The 27,680-nt window shown below is 43.1% G+C and overlaps 1 long non-coding RNA gene across 2 annotated transcripts in view; it reads right to left on the bottom strand.

The window, feature by feature from the left end:
* Positions 1-27,680, bottom strand: part of LOC309856807 — a 227,534-nt gene that overhangs the window by 134,306 nt on the left and 65,548 nt on the right. For both annotated transcript variants that reach the window (XR_014307361.1, XR_014307362.1), the window contains exon 2: positions 8,217-8,309. This is a non-coding gene — a long non-coding RNA (uncharacterized lncRNA). The remainder of the gene's footprint in view (positions 1-8,216; positions 8,310-27,680) is intronic.

Genomic DNA, 27,680 nt, shown 5'->3' with positions numbered 1-27,680 from the left:
TAATACACATGCAGATTATTTAAGCTGAAAACAATCAAGGCCCAAAAGACTCAGGAAGAAATTTTGACCTTCCCCCTAAGGGCCTTAAAGAATTTAGATAAAGGTTCTGCTCCAGGAAGAGAGCTATCACCACCGATCACTACATTATAATATAAATTAGGAGTGGTGAACAGGGAGAAGTTTAGCAAAGTTTGTTTGTTTAAATTCCTCTCTATGTCCTGTTGTTTCTAAATGGCCCAGCAAATATTTGTTTGTCAAATATTTACTTTACTCTTTTTCAGCTTTCTCTGAATTGCTTTCCCTGCCTTTGAAGTCCCAGGCCCCTAACCCCTTCTTCTGAGTTCAGAATGACATACATACCTCATTGTGCCTGAAATCCCATGAATTAGTAAATATGTAATCAAATTTTATTTTCTCCTGTTAATCTGCCTCATGTCAATTTAATTCTTCAATAAGCTAGAAGAATCTTGAAGGACAGAGGAAAAAATTTTCCTCCTCAACAAGAGGAAGACCCTTTACAACAGTTTTGGAGATCTAGCTCAAAATTGACATTCAAGACCAGACATGAATTTACATATCTATTCTATGATCCAGACCACACTCTTAGCTTCTCATCCACAAAATTATCATGGCAGTCCTGTTAAATGGCTTGCTGAGATTCAGATATACTATATCTAAGGGATTCTTCTTGTGGGCAGTTTTAATGACACTATCCAAAAAGGGGAAAGGATGACTGAGTTTGGATTTGGAAGGACTTCTTAATAATCATCACTTTTCATCTGAAGTGCTCCTACATAAGCTATTTAATAATACACATAATTTTTCCAAGGACTCGAATGGTATTTCACTCATAACTGGATGGTTTCACTGATACAGAAAACCAAGCAATCTGGGAGGGGAGGGGCTTGATCTTGGAATTAGACTCAGTTGCTGGTTTGGATGGGCAACCGGGGGCAGTTTGAGTGATGGGAAGAAGTTCTGACCAATCCATGGAACGTGGTGGGTGGAGAGTATAAGTCTTCACAGTGCTCTGGTAAAAGCAATTGGTGTCACACGGAGGTCTCTCAACAGATAACAGAGAACAGAAGTGATAGGTAAGTATTACCAAGGAGAAGGTTCTGTACAATGACCTGAGTAGACTGGTATCAGGATCTCCTGTCCCCAAGTTGCAAACAGGTCCAAGAATAGATTCCAATATCTGAATTAGGGATGGGTGGTGTAAAGAAGGGCCCAGGGCCCAGAACTGAAGGACAAGGCCAAGGTCAGAGTGGGGATGATAATCCATAAAATATGATGGTGTACTAAAGCACTGAACTAGGTCCAAAGCATTGAACTAGTAGGACCTCTCTCACCAAAGTCACCTCCTGCCCCAGAGCCTGGTGTGGGCTGAACTTTCAAGGGGATATCAGATGAGTCCCAACTATGGGGAAAGGGAGGATGAAAAGGCAGAGAGCTAGCAATACTGCAATTTCCATTTTTGTAAAAGTAGGCTCCATACCCAGAGTGGAGTCCAATGCAGGACTCGTACTTATGACCCTGAGATCAAGACCTCAGCTGAGATCAAGAGTCAGTCTCTTAACCTACTGAGCCACCCAAGTGCCCCTGAAATATTTTATTTGTGAGAAGCATAGTATAATGCCAATTCAAATAATTAGACTCCAGAGTCAGACTCCCTAGCTCAAATCCTAGATTTGCCATCAACTAGCAATGTTTCTTGTTGGGAAGATTACTTAACTTCTCTGTCTCTGCTTCCTCATCTGAAAAGTGAAGACAGTATTAATACTTATCTCATAAGGCTGCTGTGAGGAATTGGTGAATCGAATGAAAGCACTCAGAACCTGAACCTGGCATCTAGTAGGTACTATAGACACATCTGCTACTAGTAGCATTTATTTGCCTTTTCTAGTTGGAAAATCTGGGTATGTGCCAATCTCTAGCATTTCTTCCTTTCTCCATCATTTTCCTGGTAACTACCAGCTGCTCTGTTGCATGTTCTTTTAATGACCCCAGATATAATTTGCCCAGGATTAGAGATTTTTAACTTGTAAAGCAGACAGGGGCTATTAAAATATTATTTAATATCTCTTTACTCCCTTTTTTCTGTGCTTTTAGTGGTTTAATAACACTTCCTTTTTTTAGTGAAATGTAGTTGACTTACAATATTGTGTTAGTTTCAAGTTCATCTTCACTCCCTTGTTAACCAGGTAAGGGCCCACATGACATCACTGTTGAAGTCTCACAGAAGAATCTGTCTTTTCTCTCATTCTGTTGTAAGATGATGATGATGATGATGATGATTCTTCTTCTTCTTCTTCTTCTTTAAGATTTTCTTTATTTGTTTGAGAGAGAAAGAGATAGCGAGGCGAGAGAGAACACAAGCATGGAGGAGAGGAAGAAGCAGGTTCCCTGCGAGTAGGGAGCCCGATGTGGGGCTCGATCCCAAGACCTTGAGATCATGACCTGAGCCAAAGGCAGACGCTTAACTGACTGAGCCTCCCAGGTGCCCTGTAAGATTATTTTTCTTGATGAAAACTACAGAGGCAAAATAAATTTGAGATTTCAGAGAGGTAGTCAATAAGATTTCAGGCCAAAATAACCTCTTGAAGTAGCAGAAAGTGGCCTTGAGAGGCAGTTAGAAGATCTGGCTTTGAGTCTTGCTTTCTGAATGAACAATGTGAGTGTGGCAAATAGTGTGCCCTCTCTGCCTCTCTGGCTCCTGAGTCCTCATTTGTGTGTGTGAGAGAAAGAGATATAGATATATATACATATATAGAGAGAGAGATAGAGAGAGTATTGGATGAGATAGCCTCCGTGCCTGCTGTGTCCACTATGGTAGTCACTCACCAGCTGTGGCTACTGAAAGCTTGAAATGCGGCAAGTCCAAATTGGGATATGCGGGATGTATACAACATATTCTGCATTTTGAAGACTTGTGGCAAAAATATTATAAAATATCTCACTAATGTTTCTATCTTTACACATTGAAAGGTGAATATCATGATATATCATGTTAAATATGTTATTATAATTATATTCACCTGGTTTTTGGTTTTTTGATGTGGATACTGGGAACATTTTTTTATTTATGCATATAGCTCACTTTAGACTTCCTTTGGACAGCACTGCTCTATAATATTCTGTTTAGCTTGCATTGGTGGTGTTTTCCAAAGTCGGGGATGACAATCAATAAGATTAGGTATGAATAGCACGATTTCTAGTGCCATTCTTGGCTGATTCCCCTTCTTCTCCCTAGCACCAGCTGGTGAGAATGGCCCTGAAATTTCCTGAAGGTGAATTATTAAACACAGTGTAGAAAAATCACCACATCTTTTTCACTGAACAGAAATGTCAGCTGTTCATTACTATAACTCATTCCTGCCCCAACTTTCAAAAGAATGTAGCAAAGGTATTTATAACTTAACTTCTCAGTAAGGAATTATTCAAATTACTTGAAAAATATCGCAGTTTATATCCTGAGTTTCATTGTGGATCACTTATGGGAAGTTGAAAAATTTGAACTCTGATTTTAGGAGACTGAAAGCATTACAATGGCAAAAAAATTTCATTCCCAAACCAGTGAAGAAATGAGTGGAGGGGATTAGGAAATCAAACTAATGAACAAGACTGAGAATAAACTTGAGAAGGAGGACAAGAGCACATGAATGAGAAAGAAACTACATTTAAAAAGCATTAAATACCAATTTCAAATGAAATTAAAAATATACTCAAAATAATTCCGACTGGCACAGACCTCATTAAACATAAGACAACAGGCCTAAAACGGAGTCACTTATGCTAAGCCCCAAGTCACCAAACCAAGACTTAACCTGATTATAGTTTTAACCTGTTACAGAAAAAGAACCCTCAACCAGTGAATCAGGAATTGCCTGGTCAGCACAAGGTAGATAATCTGCCTGATGGACCCTTGTCCCCTAAAGGTAAGTGACCTTGACACAACCAGTCTGCTTTTTGCCTAGCATAACTTCCTTGTTTCTGCTCCCTTTTGCCTATAACAGTCTTTCATTTTATAAAGCTTCCTGAAGTGCCTTTCTCTCTGCTAGATAGATACTGCCTGATTCATGACTCATTGAATAAAGCCAATAAAATCTTTAAAATTTACTTCGATGAATTTCGTTTTTCAACAATATGGATTCTCGGGGGGTTAATCCAATAACAATGATTTATAGTCCCAAAGAAATAATATGTCAAAATGAGAAATCCCACAGTCAACTTCCATGCCTGATGTCACAGGACTTAAGACTTTGGGTTTATCAGTGACATTATGGATATGAAATCAAGATGTTTTACTTCCTGACTCTTAAGAGAATAAATGCTTTTTCCTTAATTTACTCTAAGTTTACAGCCAAAATTTGTTTGGTCCAGACCATGATAAATAAAGTGGGACTATATTATAAAGAAATGACATTTCCAAGAAGAGAGAAATAAAAACAACACACATGCATGTGCACACACTTTAAAAAAAAAAATTCTAGGCATTAGAAATAGTCTACAATGAACCTACAAGTTTCTATTAAATCACCATCTTGACAACCAAATTTATGCACTTAAATGTGTAACAGACATTACATACCATTTTGGACTACTTTCACCCTCGTAGCTATGAATGATGAGTGTGCGGGGGAAAATAACACTGTGGCAGCCAGTAATATATAGGTTTGGATCATAAAACAAAATATCAAAACAATTTCTTGGTTTTCCCAAATAGAAGGCATTTTGTTTTTGCTTCTGGGTTGGGGTGAGAGTTCAAATAGGGAAAGGAATAGAACTAGGAAGGAAGGGCCCCGAGATGGACCTTTTCAGCTTGAAAATATTGCCTTGAGCAGCTTCAGGTCTTCCACATAAAATAAAATGATTACACTCTTTTAATTGACAGACACTTGGCGAAGGTTGTCTTGCTTTCTGGATTCAGATTCAATAAAGTCTTCCTGAGGAGCTGCAATCCTCTGAACACTCAGCACATTAAATGTCAGCCAGCCCCTCCAACTTGCTGGGCTCAAATCATAGAAGTTTCATTTGCTAGAGGTCAGAGCACACAGATCAGCAGGGGCCTCGGCGGGGAAAGCATTCTGGGTCCCATTTATCATTTGAGGGCTGTTTGCCTTGCATCATTTGCATGGGTGGCTATCTCTGCCATAAAACCTGTTTTGTTTGCTTTCTAGAATCACTTCATCACTAGTTGCAAATATTACAATGCATTTTGTGTGGTTAGGATATTGTCCTAGGAACAGGAGCAATAAAGAGAAAGGAGACAGAGTATCAGCATCTAAGAAGCCTATATCGTGGTTGGGGAGAGAATCAGTCGAGGGCCAAAAGAACACAAAAAGTAATGTAAGTGTGGTAGAAGGCCAGACTTGAATTTCGGGGGATTTGGATGTGAATGGGCACGATCAGCACACCGGTTGGTTGTATGTGCAGCTGCTTTTAAAAAGTCCCTCCCAAACAAGACAGCAAATGCCAGGAATAACACCCTTTTACCAGTAACAAAGCATAAGGGAATACTGATCTGAGTAAAATCCAACAGTTACACTGTCTCTAACCCAGCCCTAAGGAAACACTGCTTGAATTCTAGGAAGAACAAAAGCTATAAGTAAACATTTACTTTCACTAAAACTGTAGAACACTGGAGAAAGAACGTGCTTTGAAACCCTTCTAACAGAGCGTAACAACTGGGGACCAGGTCATCACTGCTATTCTCCAAATATTTCCTCCTCTCCGTGTTCCGAGCACATAAGTTGGAATCCATTTCTTGGCCCGCTTGTGTTTGGGTGAGCCTGGTGGTTAATTTCGGCACATGGCTGGATCTATGGAAGTGGGCACAAAGTATCAAGATCTGTGATTCTCATGTTGACACCCACCAAAAAGCATCCACCATGGAGGAGTGCTGACCAGCCATGTAGACAAAATGACAGCATCATTTTGTTAGCGGATGGCATCCAGACTTTGCCATGGGCCACCACAGAATTGGCACGAGGGAAACAACAGAGTAACCACAGGGGCAGAGATGGAGGTCCCACATGGGCCCAACAGGAACCCAATACTGCCACTTCAGGACGTCCAGCCTGTTGGCACAATAGACCAATGCTGTGCCTCCAATATGATACGTCTCCTTGAGGAGACTGATGGGCCACTTCCTAACAGCTGACTTCATTTGGGTCATCTCCACCTTGGAAAATCCAGCAGCTCATTTGCACAGAAATAGGTATTCATTCTACATCAAGGTTTGCCTTTTACGTCTGCAGAGCCTCAGCCAGCTCTACTATCCAAGGGTTTTACAAAGTGCCTGATGTGCGAAAATACAATCCTATATCACACAGCACCTGACCAGGATGCTTCATTTCACAGCGCTGGAGGTAAGGGAGTGAGCCTGTGATCACGGGACCCACTGCCTGCATTACATACTGTACTGTGCCGAAAGCAACCAGCCACCACAGAGCGATGAGATTACCTGCTAAAGGTACAGCAGAAGTGCCTGCTCAGAGGCAAGACTCCGTGGAGATGGAATGCCACCCTCTAGGATTAGGTGTGCACACTGATTCAGAGACCTCTGTGAGGTCCTGTACATCGGTCTCGGAACCAAGAAGTGGAAGTAGGAGGGACCTCACCTGCCATTATTCCCAGTGACCTACTGGGGGGGGGGGGGGATTTGGTGCTTTCCATTCCTCTGCCTTTGGGTTCTGCTTGATTAGGATTCCCAAAGGGCCACACTCTTGCCACACAAGACCCCTTCAGAGGACACGGCAAGAGGCCACATGGACACTCTGTGCTTCCTGTGTCTTGGGCTCAGCAGGCAAACAGAGGAGTTGCCATCTTACTGGGGTGATTGACCCTGTTCAGTAGGAAGAGGTAAAGCCACTTTCACATGGCAGGGGTGGGGAGTGGGGGTTAGGGAAGAATGTACATGAAACCCAAGTGATCTGCTTGGGCACTGGTACTCCTTCGTCCAAAGGAAACTGAGGATGGATGAGGGCATCAACCTCAGTCTGTGAAAGGCTCAGATGCCTTGGGAATGAGGGCTTAGGTCACATCACTGGGCAAACCACTGAGACCAGCAGTGAGACAGTGGCTGAGCTTAAAGGGAATTTAGAGACCGCAGTGGAAGAGGACGACGACAAGGACCATTTGCAGCCCCAAGTCCGACTGCAGAAACAGGGGCCATAGTTCATCACATTAAACTCCCTATTCCAAGCTTTCTCTTCAGAAGACCTGCAGGAACCCCTGACTAACTGCTCCCTGAAACTGTATGGAAAGGTAAATTTGTGTCAGCCATGGCCATGGAAACATAGTCCTTGATTACTCAGAATCATTTCTCCATCAACCCCATCCACATCCCTTCCATCATGATTACAGAGACTTGGCTCTGACCCGAGGTCCTCGTGGTCAAGCAAATCAAGTATCTGTCTTCCATACATCTCCACTCCTACTCCCATAGAAATGAGTTCTGACCTCCTAATATGCTTTGCCTCAGTCTCCTTAATATCCCCTTGGGCAGACCATTGTTCTCTTGCTATCTACCTTAGCTCTCTTGGCTTTTTTTTTTTTATTCTAATGGTTCTCTTCATCACTGTGCCTATTTTGTTCCAAATAATTATGATTGTGGAAAACATACATGGAGTTAAAGCTGTCTATACTGCATTCCGAGTCAGGAGAGCTCGCTACTTAGTAGGCATTACTGGTTACTTAGATTCACGTAGAACAGCGAGGGACTGGGGAGTGCCATACATACTTTTCAAGCCTGAACGTACATGTCCTTTATTATATTCACAAGTTCCCAATATCAGAGCGAGGATCCACCTTTGTTTCAGTTTATCTTCGGGTTTCAACCTAACACCCACCCAGGGGCATGGGAAACAACCACATGGCCACTGCCATGTGTAGATCGTCTTGCATACATGGCAGTGACATATGGGCCAGAGCCCACGTTCCCCTAGCTGACCCTCTTTGTGGCCATTTGTGACGCTTGCCACCTGCTCCCAGACAGAAACCGTATCTAACTGTATATTTTTATCAAGGAAGGGGATATTTACCTGGATCACCCTTCAAGGAAGTGAAGCAGTTTCTCGTGGTATTGCTCCAATTTTAGGTCTAAATGCTAAGGCTAATTCTCCCTGAATTAGGTCCCTAATTAGGGACCACACCTGATTGCCTCCCGAGAACTAGAGAAAAGGCACTGGCCATCCAAATTCCATGCAACTCACCAGCACGTTGGTGAAGAGGTGTTCAGTGGCCTTGGTGTTGGACATGGGGGAGCACTCAACAGGAAGCTCTGCTACAGGATATGATGCTAGAGTCTGAAAAGAGGGAAGAGACAAAACAATGAGGAAATAAGGAGACAGCTCAGAACAGGGGGCAGACCCCAACAAGAACAGAGCACGCATTCTTTTTCAAATGCATAAGAACTTTTGCCAAAATTTATCATCCACCCGTTCAGTTCATCAGTTTCCACCAATTTCAAAGGATGGAAATCATTCAGAATCTGATCTCTGATCACAGTGATCTTAAGCTAGAAATTAGTAACAAAAAGACTACTAGAAAGTTCACAAGTGACTGAATATTAAGCGATGCACTTCTAAATAATCCATGAGACAAAGAAGACATCACAATGGAAATAATAAAACATTTCAAACTAATGATAAGGAAAGACAAGCATATTGACACCGACGGGTGTGGCTGGGGCAGAGGATAGAGGGGATGTCATGGCTTTAAACGCACGTAATACGAAAGATGGACTGAAAATCAATGATCATGTTTCCATTTCAGAGTTAAAGAATAACAAATCAAATCCAGAGAAAGTAGAAGGAAGGAAATACTAAAGCTGAAAAAGAAATCAGTGAACAGAAAATAATAGCGCCTAATCTACAAAGCCAAAAGTTGGTTCTTTGAAAAGATTAACACAATTGGGGGCAGTGGGCAGAGAAGAACATCAAAGTTTGGGTAATGCTAAGCTCACAAAAGGGAGAGGAATGAATACTGAATTGGGCCCAAACTAGTCTGTCAGCGCATGTTAGGGGCTAACTTGTGTGGTTAGGCAGGGTGTGGTCCATAGGTGGTCAGCCAGCTCCGTCCGCATAGTCAGGTGTGAACAGGACATCAGCAGCCAGCAAGGAATCAGCTCCTGAGCTGAACAAGGAGAAGCAGAATCTGTGGGGGTGTCTGTAGCAACCGACTGCCCGCCCCCACCCCCCGCATCTCTGCTTGGGAAGTCTGGGGTTTTTTGGTGTATGAATATTTATTATTGTCACGTTATCACCATCAAAATTTACAATCTTGGTCTTTCCTTCTTTCCTTTGACTAAAGCCAAAAGAGAGAAACTGGCTACTTTGATAACCTTAAAGCAAATTCTAGGAATGTCACTGACAGCCTGACCTTGGCAACCAAATCCAACAACCAGAACCTCATTGTTTTCCTCAGTAAAATTCAAGCAACCATCATTGGGTACAAAAGCTGTGATTTTTGGGCCATTCTTGGTCAGCCAGACCCTGATACACTTCCTTTGAAGATTTTCTTTTTTATTTGACAGAGAGAGATCACAAGTAGGCAAAGTAGGCAAAGCAGCAGGCGTGGGGGGGGGGGGAGCAGGCTCCCTGCTGAGCAGAGAGCCCCATGTGGGGTTTGATCCCAGGACCCTGAGATCTTGACCTGAGCCAAAGGCAGAGGCTTTTTTTTTTTTTTTTTGACAGAGAGAAATCACAAGTAGTTGGAGAGGCAGGCAGAGAGAGAGAGAGGAGGAAGCAGGCTCCCTGCTTCTTAAGCTTAAGGTGTCTGCCCAGTCGCAGACACCTTAAATTCTATTTATTGACCAACTAAATGTTAATGGATCCAAGGTTAAGAACAGGTGGGCTTTAGACTCCGCAGCTGAAGTGGTCTGGAGGGTGAACAGCTGAAACCATGACCCACTGCAGCAGATGAAGGAACATGAAGCTTTGGGTCCTGCAGATCCATGCTTCCTCCATTCACTCAACGACTCTTTATCGTGTACAAACTATGCATTAGGCACCATGCTATGTACAGGCATACAGTAGAGAATTAAGAGACATAATCTCTCCCCTCTATAGTTTTTAGACCAATGCAGAGGAGAGAGAATAAAGAGGGAAAGAGAGGTGAAGTGAAGATTTAGAGAGAAGGCAAACTGGCCATTCGTTCTGGAATCCAGAGGGCTGGTTCAAAGCAAAGGATGGGCAAGTCTTTAGTTGATTTTTTTACAGGTAATTGCCAAGAATTTTTCCTGAGCAAAAGCAGACTTTCAGGCAGGGACACTCTGGACTCCTGGCCAGCCCTTTTCTGGGATAGCCCTGACTGTCTTTGGTATAGTGGCTGATCCCACTTAATAGGACACTGTTCCAATGGAATACTATGCAGCCATCAAAAGAAATGAAATCTTGCCATTTGCGACAACATGGATGGAACTAGAGCGTATCATGCTTAGCGAAATAAGTCAAGCAGAGAAAGACAACTATCATATGATCTCCCTGATATGAGGAAGTGGTGATGCAACATGGGGGCTTAAGTGGGTAGAAGAAGAATCAATGAAACAAGATGGAATTGGGAGGGAGACAAACCATAAGTGACTCTTAATCTCACAAAACAAACTGAGGGTTGCTGGGGGGAGGGAGGTTGGGAGAAGGGGGTGGGATTATGGACATTGGGGAGGGTATGTGCTTTGGTGAGTGCTGTGAAGTGTGTAAACCTGGTGATTCACAGACCTGTACCCCTGGGGATAAAAATATATGTTTATAAAAAATTTAAAATTAAAAAAAAAGATCTAAAAAAAAAAATAGGACACTGTTCACTAAAGATCTCTATGACTTGCCTCGCCTTTCCACCAAAGCTTTCTGCCAAAGCCAGAAGTTCATCTTTCAGTGATTTGCCTTAAGATGCTATCTCTAACAACACATTGTATGTCCAACCAACAGCTTACGGTATCAGTGACAAGACCTCAGGAGACACCATGATGCCCTGAGAAAACAAAGCTTTGTTTCTTCCTTCCTTCTTTCATTGCAAGATGTTTATTGAGCACCTGCTGGATAGTAAGCATGATGCTGGGAGCAAGGGCCACGGGATTAAAAAGACATGGCCCTACCCCCCAAACAGACAACACTCTAGTGGAAGGACACAGGCATATAAACCAGTAAAGGTCAACTGGTGTCCCAGCTGCTGGAGGAAAAGCCTCTGGGAGTTGTAGGGGGATACAAAGACTGGAGGCCAAAGTTCTTCTAGGTCTGGAGTGAGGAGGGGGGCAGGCAGAAAGGGTTTCCTAAGAAGTTGGCTCTTTTTTTTTTTTTTTTTTTTGACAGAGAGAAATCACAAGTAGTTGGAGAGGCAGGCAGAGAGAGAGAGAGGAGGAAGCAGGCTCCCTGCTGAGCAGAGAGCCCCATGCGGGACTCGATCCCAGGACCCTGAGATCATGACCTGAGCCGAAGGCAGCGGCTTAACCCACTGAGCCACCCAGGCGCCCAAGAAGTTGGTTCTTAAGCTTCATCTTGGAAGGGGGTGAAGAGAATGTTGCTAGATGGTCAGGAAAGAAGCAAAACTCAGGACGCCTGGGTGGCTCAGTGGCTTAAGGGTCCAACTCTTGATTTGAAGTCAGGTCAGGATCTCAGGGTTCTGCGATCAAGCCCTGTGTTGGGCTCTGCGCTTGGCGGGGAGTCTGCTTGAGATTCTCTCTCTCCCTATGCCCTTTACCCTGACTCTCTCTCTCTCTGAAATAAATAAAATCTTAAAAGAAGAAGAAGAAGAAGAAGAAGAAGAAAGGGCTTTCTTAACTACACATTCCCTACCCATCATGGCGTACCTCCACCCACGGGAGCCATGAATTCCTACTCAAATCCCCAAGAAGTCTGTCCTAAAATTAGAAGCAACCATCATTCAACCGTGCTTCCCTTATTCCCTTACTTTTTTTCAATGGTGCTTGGAAACATGTGTGCCAAACAGACATTCAGATGTCTGGGGAAAGACATGAAATCAGAACTAGGCAAACAAGCAAGAATCAGAAAGAGCCTGACAAGAGCAAGGGAAAAAATGAAGTTAGTATTTCCATGTTATATAAGGGAGCATGTATTTTTTTAAGTACTCAAATCATCATGAGTGAATCAAATTTTATATCTCCTTGTACTCGCTTACATGGTTTTAAACCTTGGCTGCAAAGGAAAATCACCAAGAGTTTTTAAAATGACCAATTCCTAGCATATACCCCAAACAATTAAACCAGTATCTTTGGGGGCAGGACACATGCATCTTTATTTTGAAAACTCCCCAAGATGTAGCCCAAGTTGAGAACCAGTGCTCTGTGATCGGGGGTCAGTAAGTTTCGTCTATAAAGGGACAGAGAGTAAATATTTGGGCCTTTGCAGACCATACCATCTGTTGTAACCACACAACTCTGCCACTGTGGTGTGAAAGCAGCCCCAGATGATACGTAAATGAATGGTGTGGCTGCGTGCCAAGAAAACTTGATTTACTGAAACCAAAATGTGAATTTCTTAGAGTTTCTAGGTGTCATGAAATATTCGTCTTTGATGCTTTTTCAGCCATTTAAAAAAACATAAAAACCATTGTGACTTTACTGGCCATACAAAAAGAAGAGGCTGGTGGATTTAGCTTGCCAGCATAGCTGCTGTTTCCTGCCATCAGAAACACGAGATACCAGAACGAGGAGAGCAAAATGGGAGGCTTCCATGGCCCCCTTGGTGCAACATCAACTTGAAAATAAAGCACATTCCCACAGGCTGAGCATTTCTATCTTCATCCCAAAATGTCCCTCTAAAACATCAAGCTTAATAGTACACACACATGGCTAAAATTGTATCACATTGCTCTTTAAAAAGATGCAGGTAAGGTAGACAAGATATACAAAAACGGGTTTTCAAAATATGATTCTATAACCCGATGCAATATCCACTTTCAAATTGCCCATCCTGCAGCCCGCTCTGCGATTTCATCAAACTGGCAGAAACAATTGGATGGGGTTGGAAAGCGATGACTTGCCAAATGTCGCTTGAGCCAGCAGGGGCTGGAAACAGCCTTGCTGACGAGGCTTCAGCTCAGTGAATGCACACGCAGCTATAACCAACCTGCTCTCAACCAAGTAATCACCTTCTCCTGGGGAGAGAGAGCGGTATTAAAAAACTGCGGAAAGACAGCACACTGCGGGGGGGTGGGGGGGGATAAGGGGACAGAGAAAGAGAAAGAAGAGGGGGCTAGAGAGGAAATAAGTTCCCAGAAGAAGAGGAGGAGGAGGAGGAGGAGGAGGAGGAGAAAATCACTAAAATCCCATCTGAGAAAATTGTCCAGGAGATGGGAAAGGAAACTAAAGCGCTGGCAGGTGAACAAGCCTGGCTTTTAATGGCTTAATAATAGGGATGTTTGGTAACCAATGAGGTTAATGCGCAAGTGACATAAAGCAGCAGGGGGTCTTGCAGGGGACCCGCAGCACATACTAATTGAAGGACATTTAATACAGGATAATGTCAGAAAGATAGGGCTGCCCCTGAATCCACTTCCCTACATTCACAAAGGATGAGCTGGCAAAATTTAATAGCTTGGCACTGTCACTTGAGAGAAGCAGCAGTATTGATGGAAAAGTCTTCTTTTTAATGTGGGAACCAGTCAAGGGGAGGAAGCAAGGAAGGAAGGAAGGAAATGAGGAACGGAGGGAGGGAAAAGAGAAGGGGGGAAGTTAACAAATGAAGTGTTTAATGACAGACCCTGTGGCTGTGATTTCAGGGTTAGGGAGCTATTATCTGCCATTCATTGGAAAAGACCCTCTCAGGGCAGTTGGCCTGTAGGCCGGCTTCTCAAACTTTGATATGCAAACAAATCACTCCAGGATCTCTTTAAAAGGCAGACTGATTCCTTAGGGGTGGGGCGGGGCCTGAGATTCTGGGAATTCCAGCAAACATCCAGTTGTGATGCTGCCTTGTAAGGACGGCACTTGGAGGAGCAAGGCTCTAGGTATCATAGACGCCAGTCACAAGTGGCTGCTGAGCACCTGAACACGCCTGATCTGGGTCCCCTGGATGGCTCAGTCTATGAAGCATGTGACTCTTGATCTTGGGATTGTGGGTTCAAGCCCCATGTTAGGTGTAGAGATTACCTAAAAATAAAATCATTAAATATATATATTTTTTAATGTACATTAAATATACATATTTACATATGTATACATACATACATACAAACACATATACACATATATGTGTGTGTGTATAAATATGTGTGTGTGTGTATATATATATGCCTGGCAGTGCCTGGGTGGCACAGCATTCAACTCATGGTTTCAGCTCAGGTTAAGATCTCAGGGTCCTGGGATTGAGTCTCATGTTGGGCTCCATGCTCAGTGTGTAGTCTACTAAAGTTTTTCTCCCTCTCCCCCACCCTCCCCCCGGGGCTCAAGTGCGCGTGTTCTGGCGGTCTCTTGCTCTCTCTCACATACATACATACATAAAATATTTTTAAAAATACATGCCTGAGTGGCACGGTCTGGTGAGCCTCTGACTCTTGGTTTCAGCTCAGGTCCTGATCTCAGGATCTGCTCTCAGCTTGGAGCCTGCTTGGGTTTCTCTCTCCCTCTCCCCTTCTCCCCCAATTCTCCCTCTCTCTCTAAAATAAATAAATAAATCTTTAAGAATATGCCTGATCCAACTTAAGAAATGTTGTAGATTCCAAAAACCAAGTAGGAAAGACTCTAAAATATGTCATCAATAATTCTTACATCAATCACACATTGTAATGATACTGTTGTGGATATACTGGATTAAATAAAACACATAATCACAATTAGTTTCACCTGTTTCTTTTACACTTTTGTAAATGTGACTTGTTGAAAATTAAAAAACCACACATGTGGCTCAAATATTTCTGTTGGACAGCATAGCTTTAGGCTCTTTCTTTGTTTAAAAGATTTATTTATTTGAGAGAAAGAATGAAAGCAGGGGGGAGGGGCAGAGGGAGAGAGAATCTACAAGCAGACTCCCTGCTGAGGGCAGAGTTCCACATGGGGCTCAATCTCATGACCCTGAGATCACGACCTGAGCCAAAATCAAGACTTGGCTGCCCAACCAACTGAGCCACCCAGGTGCCCCACTTTAGACTCCTTCTGTCCACTCTCTCATCTAGTTTAAGTTATAAGAACTGTTCTAAGTAGTTTGCACAGTTGAAGTGCAAGCAATAGACAACACAGTCTATCTTCGCTTCCCTTTCCTTCTCTCCCCGCCCTCACCAGGAAAATATAAGGAAATCTTAGGCACTTTAAGAACAGGTGCCCATAAGCTCATTGTCCCACACTAACTCATTCCTCATGCAAACATTTGCTTCAGCAAAGCCCCTGGCTCATTCACTAAAGCAACCTTGACAAAAATAAGATACCAATGCTGTGCTCAAGCTGATAGTCTACAAGAGCAGAAGGACAGGTAAACGAAGACATACACTACAGTTTCTGCATGCTATAATATTAGTGTATACAACAGACACAGAAGAGAACATGATCTAAGCCAGTTCCATTGGCCAGAACTTTCTTCTTTTCTGGATATCATCTATGTGACCTTAAGCAAGTGCCCTGAACTCCTGCATCTGCTTAATGGGAGTAATAATAGTGACCTACCTCAGAGTGTTGGTACGGAAGTCAAATGAGTTCACATTCTGGTCAGTGTTTGACGTGTAGTAAGCTCCATACACGTTAGCTAAATAGACTTGACTGACCATTGTCAATCCGCTGATCAGTGTTTTTAAGCATAAATTATCTAAATGTAATTACGACCTCATCCCAATGACTCTCTGAAATTCAGTACTAAGATGCTGCAAATGACCCAAAGGTCAGATAACCTGTAGTTGATTCATACAACTGAATACTATACAGCAATGAAAAAAGAAAGAAATTACTGCTACACACAACACTGTAGACAACCTTCACACATCTAACTTGAACAAAAGAAGTCAGACACAAAAAGGTATACGTTGTGTGGCTCCATTTATATAAAGTTTAAGAATATCCCAAACTAATCAACGGTGAAAGATTATCTGTACTTTTGGGATGTTGGTAATGACTGGGGGTGGATCTAAAGTAGGCTTCTGGGTGCTGGCAATGTACACCTTAACCTAGATGGTGGCTACACAGCTGTATTCACTTTCTCAAAATCTAGTGCACTATACACCTGAAATTTTCATACTTTACCTTATGCATATTATTTTACAATTTAAACGAAAAAAGTTGCAGAATTGTTTTCTAGACTTTCAGCTGGAAAATCCAGCCATGGACCTCTGGGCACATAGATATCAAAACCTATGTAACAGTGAGAGGTAAATCTGAACACTTTCATAAAATTATGACATTCGCGTTGCTTCTGCCCCAATTCTTTTGATTTCTGACCCAGAATTTAGTCCTTCTAAGACTAGGAGAAATGGGTAAGTCTGGTAAGAAGATTAGAAAGATGTAGGAAAATCAGAATAAGAGCCCTAGGAACCCCCCAAAAGTAAGTGAAGAGCAGCCTACATAGGTCAGAGACTAAAGCATCTAGAAAGAAACACTGGCCAGGTGGTTCCCTTCAGACCCCCTTGGGAAGCTGAACCTTCTTCTTTCCCAAGGTTTTCCTAAACACTTGCATATCTTAGAACCTCACCTTCAGGGTTTCTTTAATTTCCTGTGGGACTAGGAGGTCTTGCAAATTCTTTCCTTCTTGCATTTTTAAGAAGCACCGGGGGTATTTTAAGAGGATGGGGCTGTTGGAGGTCAGATGGTATCTTGTATTTCAAAGTCAAATTGACTTAAAAAGAAGACCTTAGAGATTATCCAAAGGGCATAGCAGAAGGACCCAGAATTGAGAACAGCCTTGCTCACAGCTGTGGGAAAATCATCTAATGCCCAAGAGGCATATGTGAAGAGAAAGGAGTGCTCCTGGTTATTTTTACTTTGTCCCATAACCAATTTATTCATTTGAACAATTGTACTTTCTTAATAATCACACACTATTTCTAACACAAACAAAAATGACTTTCTTAAATTTTATGACAATAATCTTTTCTTATTTTAAGTATCCACCCAGTTTGGGAATAACATGGCAGGGATAAAAGACTCTAAGATGAAAAGGTGACAGGACTAAGCTGTCACTGCAGCCCAGCACTGTGTAGGTGTGACTTTACCTGCCTGGACCACAGTTCCTCTGATTATGAAACGAGAAGGAGGAAGAACAGAGGGCTCAGAGGGCTCTGGATTTTATGAAACTTAAGGTCTCCCTCAGGTCTAAGATTTTAGTCTAAGAAATCTGCATCCCCTTACCCTCCCCATTTCCAAATGCCAACATCTACATATCTTTGTCTGAGGGCTATCTCTAGCCATTGAGGCCAGATTTGTCTGCCTCCATGGCAGGACAGAAGTGTCATGGAATTACATCATTTGGAAGGAGCCATCCTCCAAAAATACCAGGCAGTGGTGGATAAATACCCCAGTTCTCTCGCCCTCAGCTGGAAGAACCCTGAAGCATGGGTTTTACATTCTTTCCCCAGAATTTCCCAGTGAGATCAAGTTCCACTCAACCAACGTGGTGATTTACTGCATAACACACCCTTTGTTCACTGCCCTCCCTTTCCTGTCTTGCTTCCCCACTCCCGTACCAGAGTTCCCTTCATCGTCCAAAGAAATCTTATGTACCAGAATCTTTGTCTTAACATCTCCTTCTGGGTGAGCTTAAACTAAGACAAAACCCCACAAACCAAACACTGTGGTGACAGGTTTCTTGAAAGGTCCAGAAAAAATGGTTTCCCCAACCCCAGACATGAATTTTAAGGAGTTTAGTAGATAATGTGAACAGGGGAAGGATCATTGCTTCACAAAGCTGAGGACAAGACCACTAAGCCAACTGCTCTTCTCCTCCTACCAGAATGGTACTCCCGTTAGGCATTTAAACTGCTAAAAAATGCATGAAAAATAGTAGGAGATTGGAAAACTTGCACCATCTGGCTAAATCTAGCTTGGTGTCTGGGAGACACACTAAATTTGATGTATATTCCATTAAGGAAGATAATGAAACGGTCATTTTTCAAAGATTCAAATTAACTCACTGGTTAAGAGGCCATCCCTCCAATTTGATGGGAGAGAATTTCAAATCTGCTGTTTCAAATAGTTTTTACTATCAGCTATATTCTATACTTTCTTCTGAAGGGATGTATGTGAGGCTTTGTGTATGAGCGTATGATCTAGAGAAAAATAGTAACTGGCTCCCTTTGATCACAAAGAAAGCTTTCCCTTCGCTTCTGTGCCCCTTGTCCTCTCTCATTGCAGAAGTGTTGTGGGACTGTGCAGCAGACAATGTTGAGAGATACCTGGTGTTCATCCTCACTCCTTCTCCCTTCTCCATCACAGCCCGAAGAGGCTGGAAAAGTGAGAGACTCACTTCTACAGTTTCTCTTATACAAAGGTGGCCATTTTACCTCAGTCTGACCAATGAGAATAATGGGAAGTCTGCTGAGAGGCTTTCCAAATAGAGAGAAGCATGTGAAGAGAGCTCCTTCACTGTCCACAACTTGCCACTCAGATGTGGTAGTTGGAAGCTGTAGCCATCTGTGATCGTGAAGAGTTTGCCAGAACACTGAAAACGGGCAAGAGGAAGAGTAGAAGGAGCCTGGGTCTTTGGAATGCCACCAAACTGCCCAAGCAACTCTGAGACCACCTACCTCCTTGTGAAATAATAAATACCCATTTGGTTTAAGCCACTATTTATGAGATTTTCTTGGCTCCCAAAACTATTCCTAACTGATAGAAATTTTTAAAGTAGTTTCTAAAAATTGAAGTATAACACACATACCGAAATGTATACAAATTATGAGTATTGAAGAATTTTCACAGAATGCTTTTTGGTTTTTTATTTTATTTTATTTTATTTTTTCTGAGATTCATTGCTTATGCACCACACGCTGCTTTTTTGTTTTTCAACCTCCAATACCCAAATACTCTTGAAAGAGGCCTACTGCTTAACAGCACAGACTATGAAGCCAAAATGGTAATGCCAAAACCCAGATCCGCCCCTCACTGATTCGGATCTGTAACCTCTCTGTGCCTTGGCTTTCTCACTTACAACACAGGAATAAACAATATTATCTATGACATGGGGGTTTTGTATTAAATATAATTAATTTTTAAAATTTATGTGTCTGGCACATAGCGTGTGCTAGTATGTATTTGTGAAATGTAAATAGTGTAACTGTCCCTCGTCTCTGGCCCGAGATGATCTTGGAAGATAAAGTGCCTAATAAAACAGTAAATGCTAAAATGATTTCACAGCCTAGAGCCGTATAACGGAGCTAGAAATCCTAGTGCTTCAGTGAGGCTTTAATATCTCCTGTCTGGTACTTCTTCTTCTTCTTCTTTTTAAAAAGATTTTACTTATTTGTTTGACAGAGAGAGGCACAGTGAGAGAGGGAACACAAGCAGGGAGAGTGGGAGAGGGAGAAGAAGGCTTCCCGCCAAGCAAGGAGCCCGATGTGGGGTTTGATCCCAAGACCCTGGGATCATGACCTGAGCTGAAGGCAGACACTTAATGACTGAGCCACCCAGGTGCCCCGTCTGGTACTTCTTAACTGGAGTCTGGAAACATGGCATCCTTGGTGTGCCATGCAACGTGAGCATACGCAAGCGTGTGTGTGTGTTGCTGGGGACAGGATGCAGAGTTTTCATCAGATTCTCAGAGGAAGCCATGATCCACAGAAGGTTAAAACTACTTACTAGCTCATCTCCCTGACTTCCTATCCATGGCCCAGAGAGAGGCCGTCTGAATTGTCACATTTAACTTTATTTACATCTCCCTAGAAGAAAAATTAGGTCAATGAAAATGTTCTTCTATTCCAAAATCCTAGAATAATTCCAAAGTAAGGAACTTGGTAGCTCTTGCAATAGACTCGTGCTGCATTTATAGGTGAGGAATCCAAGTTGCATGGAGGTTACTGGGACCTGCTCAGCATCCCAGAGAGAAACAGAGCCACAGCTGACCAGTTGTCCTGGCTCAGCATCGAATTTTCCGCACAGAAATATTTTGGTGGCAAAAAATCCCACTAGCTCGTCTCATGGGCTGGCCCTGGTCACAGCTGTTACATGCTCCACGCTGGAGCCCTTGAAGTGTGGTTGCTAAGGGCAGCCAGGACCAAGGGGCTTCAAACATTCTATCCCTTTCACTGCTACAAGCTTTGGAGTGATTATAATTAGCTACTCATCTCATGTGTATCACGGGGCAAAAATGGGAAAATAAAGCTCAGACTCTTCCACCAGCCCAATTTATCATCTTCGTGGGAAGCTGTTTTGCCATTTTCTTTGTGCCTCTTCCTCTGCTTTGATGAATCTTTAAGAACTCTTTTCTGAGTGCCATGTGTGTCCCCAATTAGGAATACAAGAGGCACAGAAATAGCAAACGTAAATATACGAAATGGAAGTTATATATAATCTGTATAAACTAAACAGTTTCTAAATACAGGCTGCTCTTTCCAGGATGGGCTTGGGCAGGGGCAGTGAGTGACATCAATGCCAAACACGACTTAATATATTTACCCATAAGGAGGGGGCTGGGGCTGGTATTAGGTTCTGATTAAACAAGGTTTTCTGTTTTCCTGTAAGTTTAGAAGCCAACTTGGATGTCCTGGCTCACAGCTCTCAGACTTGCCTGCTGCTGGAATCATTTTCTCATTTCTACAGGGTTTTTGATTAATGTCGTACCTGAACTGGCAGTAGATCTGGACCACTTTATTTCTGCGGGATGGAAGAGGGAACAAGAAGAAAGGAAGAACGGGCTTCTACAACTGGGGCCATGGTAGCCTGGCTGCAATTTAAGATTCAAAGGGCACCCAGACTTTTTGTGAAATGTAATACAGCCAAAAAAAAAAAAAAAAAAATTAATGTATTTCGCCCAGCAGTGATTGACAATCACATTTTTATTTACCAGAGGAGCAAGGTTTTAGCTGTGGTTTCTGTTTGTAGCACATAAAAATAACAAATCTAATTATAGTTTTTACTCCATATTTATTTTTGTTTTTTGGCTGTATCATTTTTCACCCTAAACCCTCATCCCGCCCTTACCCCTTTTCTTCCCCAAAGGACAGAACACACAGCTATCTTACTCAGCCTCAGGCTAACAGAGAGGCCTTTGGTTCATAAGATGCAGGTCAAACGCAAAGCCAGGGAACCCAGCCCATATGAACAGTTGAGGCCCGCTCGCAGGGAGACCTCTCAGGGAGGCCCTGACTAATTTCTCTCTGTGGCACAGAAAGCTGGGTCGGTGACCTTTCCGCCTGAAGCAGACAGAACACAGGGCACGACTGAATTGAAAGTGGGTCACTGTCGGGCGAGCAGGCCAGAGGAAAGGACACTTACTGTTGAGAAACAGCTGTCTTCTAGGAGCTTCCAGGGAAGACAGTTCTTTCTCGCCCCCACACTGTCTCTCTCTCCCACCACTCCACCTAGCTGCTTTTTTTTTTTTTTTTTTCCATTTATGGTTTGGGCTAGTCCGTTTCCAACAGGTTTAGATAAATTGGAAGGAGTGGGAATCAGAGGAAGAAAAACAGATTTAAGTCACTGGCCAGGGTTCCAGTTACTCATGGTCAAGTGCGGTCAGGAAGCAGATAACCCTCCTTCTAAACTGGGTTCAGCAGGTCAGGAGTAGCCTAGTGCTGTGTCACAGTGTCTCTGCCATTTGCATCAGTTCAACTCATTAGGCAGGTGTTTTATCTCTTCCCAACATCACAAGAAGAAGGGTGAGGACAGATATTTTGAGAGAAAAGAGAGGCCACATTCATGTAACTTTTATTTCAGTAACTGTCATAATTGTTCTGTTTTATTAGATATGACACTGCCTCTTTTACTGTGCCTGATTTGTAAATGAAATTCATCATAGGTGGTATGGTTAGGAAAAAACAGAGTACCCACAGGGTTCAGTACCATCCATGGTTTCAGGTATCCACTGGGGGGTCTTGGAACATATCCCCTGCAGATAATGGGGGGGGGGGGCTGCCGTCAATCTTTCTCTAGGAAAAGCAATCGCATATTTTGGGAATTCCCTAAAGAGCACTATAGGTAGCTAGATCCAGGCTATTGTCACTTCCCCTCCTCCAAGTTGGTCAGGGAGGCAATTTGGGGCTAGGCTAGGGCCACTTAAATATCTGCCTTAATTCATTGGAGTTTTTATAGAGGTCGATTATGATAAAAGTGGTAGAAGCTCCAAATACGTTAATTAAATTACTTAATCACTGAAATGTATACCAACTGCAGCCAAGCCTGATTCTCAGAGGGTCTACTGGCTGCCTCGAAATGAGGGACGGTTCTAGGGGTTGGCCCTCCCCAGTACAGAAGAAAGCAATTGGTGGCTAAGCCCCGTGAGCCTCAAAGTGCACAGCAGGGTCATGCCATATCTCACGGTAAGACATGGTGAGGCTTCTCCTTCCGCTGACCTTCCCTTTGCGTATGCTTGTCTCTCAGGGTCCAGACACCCATAAGCAACTTTTTAAAATACCCGAGCGCGGGGTAGGGGCGGGGCGAGGCGAGGCGGGGTGGGGGGGTGGGGGGGATGGAATATCAACTCTCCAGAACTCGGAAAAGCCTCCTCGCCATCTCCCTTGGATGCTGTTCCCATCTGACCACTTCGGGTCCACGAGTCTTCAATACAACGGCTACTGGGTACCTCTCCAAAGGGCTATTTTCCTTTCCTGGCCTGTGTTTCCAGGGCCCTGAATTGATCTCGCAGGGATGCCGAGTCCCTCCGCAGCAAAGCGAACACAGTACAGGTCCGGCTCCAGGACACGGACGCCCCCATCAGCAGGGAAAGTGCGTCCTGGCAGACGACGGCTCCTTCGGGAAGCTTCCACGCATGCACAGAACAAAGGATTTCTTTCCCTAACTCTAAGGCAACCATACGGGTTTAAATTGTGACCAAACCCTGACCTCGAATGATGGCCATTAGGTCTCCCCCATCCCCCGTCCTGGTTTTTGAGCACCAAAAGGCAGAGTGGAAACAAAAGACATTTTTCTTTCTATTTTTAGCACAGTGTATATTAGCCATAAATTAACACTCTTCTTCCAGCACCTTTTAAGCACCAGCAGGGGCCAATTCTTTCCACTATATTGTCTTCCAGAGAACGCCAATGGATCATGCTGTCACAGAACGCAGCCCAGTGAAATAGCCCTTGCAGCCTGCGCAGCACATCTTCTGGAAGCTGCTTTATGGTGCGGAAGCCAGAAGTCAGTGGCCATGATGCCTCGCCTGTCCTAGGGTGATGGGAAATGGATGTCACTGTTCTCCCTTGTTTGGGAAAGAGCGAGGAGTTGAGATGAACGCAATCACATGGTGACTCGCACAAGAATACTGCTACCTTTGTCTGGATTTTTCACTATTTAGAAGGACAGCAAAAGAAGAGATATGACAGACTACTTCAAAACCCCTGAATTAACTCTTCACTGGCTACATCTTTTGGCTGAAATCATGCTCCATGCCCTACTTAGCGGCTACCATCATTCTCTGGGTCTCACATCCATTTCAGATACTGAAAATCAAAATAAGAACTGTCCTGTGTTTGTCTCACAGGCTCAAGCACTTAGGTCATTTCTTACAAGACCATGCTGGCATCTACTTAGGCTGTTAAGGAAAGAGGGGAGAGTCTTCTCCCCAAACATTTACATTTTAAACCATGGGAGTAGTAAGAATGTGATGAGATTTCAAAGTCAGAAGCCTTAAGAATTTCCTAACTAAACAGAATAATTCTACGTTAACAACCAAGAATACTCCATGGCTTCTAGATCTGTCCAGAGCATGTTAATGCCAGTTCACTCAATTGCCCGGACAGATCTGGAACCCCTAGAATAGTCTTCATCATTACAAGGACTTAACCAACCTTTTATACGGAGTGACTTAACAGGGAGTGAGTGAGGCATCAGATTCTGAAATGTCACCATGTTGCCAGTATTCTAGTGTTGAAACATACACATTATAGAGCCTGACCCCTGGATTTGAATTCCAACTCGACCAATTACTAAGCTATGTGACTTTGAGCGAGGGAACTGACCTCTCTGCTTCTCATTATCTTCATTTGTAAAATGGTGATGCTAATAGCAACTACCTGAGAAGGCTTTTATGAAGATTAAGTGAATTAATATTTATAAAGTGCATAAAACCGTTTTGTTTCACAACAAGTGCCACATAAGAGATTGTGAGGCAGATAAATAGAAATCCATGTTTACATATTATAATATAGCCTATTTTTCACCAACCACTTGAATTTCTAAATCATTGCCAATGAGGCTTCTGCCTCCTCCCCAAGGACTTGGAAGGTCCTCTCAGATCACAGCTCCAGGGAGTTGAACCCCATATGAGCGAGTGTACTTGTTACCATGAGTCCAAGGTTTTGCAAAAACCCAGATGCTCTTGGCAAAAATGACCGAGCAACAGCTTGTGCAGAAGTTAACTCTACTCCACAATGAAATTTACAACTGTTGTACTTGAGGCTTGTATCTCTTTCTCTGCTGGACTGTGGGACTAATAATGGCCTTGACCTTCTTAGATAAGCCATCCCAGATGGATTTCTGGTTCTGGGGTAGCTGTTTTGAGGAAAAACCCATGGGAGATAGTGAACTGAAGCCTGTAGCATTTCTGAAAGGCAGAACAGAAAACGCTGAAGAGAAATATATTCCCGCCTCCCCAGTGGTACTGGAGTGGATCACAGTTTGTTTGGCCTGGGGGCATTTCCCCCCTCTCCTTCATCGTGAAAAAGGAGGAAGATACTCACTGGAAGGAAACGGTCAGGAAGTCGAACGTGATCCCCTTTTTGTCTCCAAATTTACTGACAGAACCATGGATCACAATTCCCATAGCCTCCCCCACGCCCCAGCTCTGGTTAGACGATCTTTTAGTCTGCAGTGGGGAAAAAGTTTCTCTTTTTATTAATAACATTTATTTTTAAATAATGAATGCACACCATCTAACTACTTTAAAGTATAAAAGGTTATCCAGTGAACATTTCCTCATACTTTTATTCCCAGTCATATAGTTTCTTTCCCTGTAGGCAATTAATAGTACCCATTCCTTACATTACCTTTCAGGAATATTTCTTTATATACATGCAAACACACACCTAGTCCTATGTACATTCCCTCTCCAAGTGTTTTGCCAACTAATACAAACACAATACAAACTCCACTCTATTTTTTCTTTTTCTACACTTCACAGTATGTCTTGGAGAGCTTTTCACATTCGTGGATGGTTTTTTTAATTCTTTTTTCCATGGCTGTATAGAATCCCACTATATAGAGGTACAACAATTTACTTATATTCCCTTTGGAGGATCCTTGAAGTTGCTTCAAATATTTTGCTAGTACCAACAGTGCTGCAGTGAATAACCTTGTCCACACACCACTTCGCACAAATGTAGAAGAGTGGATTTGTAGAAGGGGAATTGTCGGTTCAAAGGGTATCCCCCATTTTGAATTTTGATAGATCTTGCCAATTTGCCCTGTAGAAGAGCTGTATCCATTTGATGCTTCCACCATCTAGGAGAGTGTCTATTTCTGATGGAGAGGGGGGTTTGATGCCAGAGATGACACTCTCAAAGTATCCAAGATGCTGCCCTCTGCTCAGGACCGCAATTCAGTGAACCCCATTTTCAGATTCTCACTGTAAAGCAGCTAAGAGTCAGATCATCTCGGATCATCCACTTCCATCATAATGGGAGGGCTGGAGACCAGGGGTGCCTGATGAGGTGGTAGGTGGAAAATGCCTCCCACTGGCATCTTCTTTCCAACCAGGAAGAAAAAGAGGTGTGCAAACTGGATGGTTCTACAGGACTCCACAGCTGGCCTTGGAAAAGAATTTCCCAGCAGCTGGAGGGCAAATCAAGACTTCCTTTGGCTTCAAAAGTTCTTGCTTGCAACTGGGCATCTTTGTTTTAGGGCAGCTGATTGGTCATCGTGCAGCCCAATCACAGCTCCATTACCTCATCCGAAGTGGGTTCCCTGGGCTAGTTCCTCAGCACTCATCTCAAACAGAAGGTTCTTGTGATTTCGGGACAGAGATTTCACCTAGAACCACTGAGGGAATACATGTTCTGTGTGTTGCAATAATGTAACTTTCATCTCTCTGGAAAAGGTGGTTAAAGGCAAGGACTCCAGAGCCAGACTTCCTAGGTTTGAATCCTGGCTCTGTCACTTACTGGCTGTGTGATCTTGGGCAAGTTGCTTCACCTCTCTGCGTTGGCTGCCACGTAAAATATAGGATGCCCAGTTAAAATTGAATTTCAGATAAATGACAAATAATTTTTTAGTATAAGTATGTTCCAAATGTTGCATGTCACATATTAAATAAACCACTGAATATCTGAAGTTCAAGTGTAACTGGGCAGCCTGTATGCTTACTTGCTAAATCTTACAGCCCTACTCTGTTCCTTAGTCTCCTCGTCTAAGGATTGTTACAAGGGTTAAATGAAATAGTGTTTGTAGAGTATAGAGAACACTTTCTGAACATATAAATACTACATAAGATTTCTTTAATATAAATAAATGCCATCTTGATTCAATATACATTCAGACTCTATTATTTCCATTTTTCCCCAAGATGGGGGGAGGAAATCATTGAATATCTGGTGAATGTTAAGGAGACTCTGGGTTAAAAAAGATTTGCCAAGGATGTTGTGGATCAGGTAGAAGATCTAGAGTTTACTCATTCTTTGGTCCAATGGTGAGAGAATATTCTGTGGGGCAGCAGGCCAAGCTGGGGACTAAGCATAAGGGACAAGGGAGGGGAGCAAAGGGACCCATGGTGGATGGCATGGGGGAGCAACTCATTTCATATCGGCCATCAGAGAGTCCCACATCAATGAGCAACAATGGCAGGAACAGGGCTGCCAAGGACAGTGTCCGTGACCATGAGGAAGGGAGAGGGAGAGGAAGGCCATTTGCAGGGAGAGAAGCCAGAGCTACGATCCTCTTGGAGAGGTGGACACGGTGTTCTGATGAGGCAAACTGCTAGCCTCAGAACGCCTCATGCGGACTTCCTAAGTTCTACCCCATTTAGGCAGGGCTCAGAATTTGGCTCAGCTTCCTCTGACGTGGAAGCATGATGACAAGTGTGGACAACGTTATCTACACAGGCCCCTGAGGAACACCTGAGTGACAGAAGCCTGAGGAGACTTAGAAGCCCCCCGAGGGGTTTCTCATCTAGATCCACACATCTCCAAAGGGTCTGTGAACTTGGATGGGAAAAAAGTAGAACTTTATTTTTGCTCACCTCTAGATGAAATTGAGTGTTTCCTTTAATTAGGAATCTAATAGTCACATGTCTCAGCAGCATGAATCGCACCCGTGACTTTGTCACCAGTAGAAATCAAAGATTTTTTTTTCACATCACATTGCAGTTGTGGCAGATATCCTAAAGCATTCTTTTTTTAAAAGATTTTATTTATTCATTTGACAGACAGAGATCACAAGTAGGCAGAGAGAGAGGAGGATGCAGGCCTCCAATGCGGGGCTCGATCTGAGAACCCTGAGATCATGACCTGAGCCGAAGGCAGAGGCTTAACCCACTGTGCCACCCAGGCGCCCCTAAAGTATTGTTTCTTAATGCTCACCACCACTTAGCAATCATAGTAGTTATTGCTGCTAGGTCTTATTTGAAGCATTAACAGTGATACAGAGATAATATTATATTGTG

Source organism: Mustela nivalis (genome assembly GCF_964662115.1).
Source record: "Mustela nivalis genome assembly, chromosome: X".
Lineage (NCBI taxonomy): Eukaryota > Metazoa > Chordata > Mammalia > Carnivora > Mustelidae > Mustela > Mustela nivalis.
Note: the sequence above shows the minus strand (reverse complement) of the source record. Positions and strands in the feature narration are given on the sequence as shown.